The sequence below is a fragment of the Phoenix dactylifera genome, unplaced genomic scaffold (assembly GCF_009389715.1).
Source record: "Phoenix dactylifera cultivar Barhee BC4 unplaced genomic scaffold, palm_55x_up_171113_PBpolish2nd_filt_p 002548F, whole genome shotgun sequence".
NCBI lineage: Eukaryota > Viridiplantae > Streptophyta > Magnoliopsida > Arecales > Arecaceae > Phoenix > Phoenix dactylifera.
Genome location: NW_024069731.1, coordinates 928 through 2,728, shown reverse-complemented (window position 1 = coordinate 2,728; position 1,801 = coordinate 928). Strand labels below are relative to the sequence as shown.

Genomic DNA, 1,801 nt, shown 5'->3' with positions numbered 1-1,801 from the left:
GCGGGCCGTGCCAGGCACCTGGCACGGCCCGCTTAGAATTTGGGCCCGGGGGCCTGGGCCGGGCCGGCCCGGCACGGCCTGTTGCCCAACTCTAGTATATATTTTCTCTCCCCGTTGTCCTCGTCCCTTTTAATCTGGGAATTGTTGTCGTTGAATCCTTTATCGGCAGTTTAGGGTTTTAGGATTCGCCGGAAAATATTCCTTAATAGATTCTATTTACCCTCGTTTTCTGTGATTTTTGAAACTGTTCTCAGTTCTCACACACACTATTTGGAGCTATTTTGATGGTTTCTAGGCCCTTTTCTGAGAAAAAGATAATGGAGTTTTAGGGTAGAAAGAGTTGTGCGAGATACACGAAAGTATTTGAGTTGTTGCTTGTGACTGTCGAGATATGGCGGAGCCGGAGGAGCAGGTGGACCTCGATGGCGACAACCGAAATCGAGGACATGATGGACGACGATGATGCTGGGGAAGATTATGGCTACCCGGAAGGTCAGGCAGGAGTCCCGGATGAGGAGGAGGAGCGTGAGCACGGGTCGGACAGCGAGGGGCAGGAGAAAGGCCCTCGCCATCTGATGGAGCCAATGATCCTGCTCGTGATTCGATGAAAAGAAGGGGAGGAACAAGAGGAAACGCCGGGAGACGGGTCGAAGGGAGAGGCTGACGCCCAGAAGTGGGTGGAGCTGCTTGCACTGCCACCTCAATGGGTCGGAGGTTTTCATCGGCGGGTTGCCCCGAGATGCTACAGAGGAGGACCTCCGAGAGCTATGCGAGAAATTTGGGGAGATTTTTGAGGTTAGATTGGTACTGAAAATACAGAATTTTGGCTTGTTTTATGAGTTTATATGTTGGATTGTTGTGTAAAATTTGTGATGGGTATAAGGTAAGGCTAGTGAAGGATAAGCGATACAAGGGAAAGCAAGGGTTTGCTTTCATTACATTCACAAACAAGGATGCGGGTCAGAAGGCAATGAGGAGCTCCATGACAAGGAATTTAAGGTAATTGGTTGATAAATGGTTGCTTTAGGCGTATGCCGTTGCTTTACCTTTTGGTTAAATTCTTGAAAGGTGTTTGCTTTTGTTCATTAGGGGAGAACCTTGAAGATGTTCTTTATCGCAAGCAAAGCACCGGTTATTCATTGGTAATGTTCCCAAGAAGCTTGTCAGAGGATGATGTTGAGGAAAATCCTGAAGAAAGTGGCCCTGGGGTTGAGAATGTTGAAATGTTCAAGGTAGGTGCTTGTCTATGAACTTTAGTGAGTCTCAAGCAGTCTGGATTCTCTGTTGGCCTCCTTATTTTTTTCCAATGATGATCTCAGGATCCGCAGAACCCCAGCCGCAACCGTGGTTTTCTTTTTGTTGAGTACTACAACCATGCCTGTGCTGATTATGCCAGGCAGAAGATGTCGAGTCCAAACTTTAAGATGGATGGAAGCAACCCAACTGTCAGCTGGGCCGACCCAAAAAATTCGGCCGACTCTTCTGCTGCTGCTCAGGTAAAGCAACTTACATAGAAAGAATGTAATGTAGTATGTCTTGTTGTTTGTTTTTGACCTTTATATCATGTATGCTCTTATTTTTTTTCAGCTTCTTTATTCATTATTGGCAGCACTTAGTTATTATTCATGCATATGAGCTTCTTATATGATCAAGATATACGGTTAGAAATGTGGCAAATGTTGCTAGATAATAAGTATCTGATTTTTGCCTGTGGCTGCTTGTTTGATTTTTGTATTACTGTGTTGCTATATAACAGGGGCCAAACTTCCGTAAATAAAGGGAGGTTATTCTGTCAAATCAA

At 45.5% G+C, this 1,801-nt stretch overlaps 1 pseudogene; it reads left to right on the top strand.

The window, feature by feature from the left end:
- The first annotated feature begins 391 nt into the window (after positions 1 to 391).
- On the top strand, positions 392 to 1,514 carry LOC120109640 (annotated as a pseudogene).
- Positions 1,515 to 1,801: the final 287 nt, after the last annotated feature.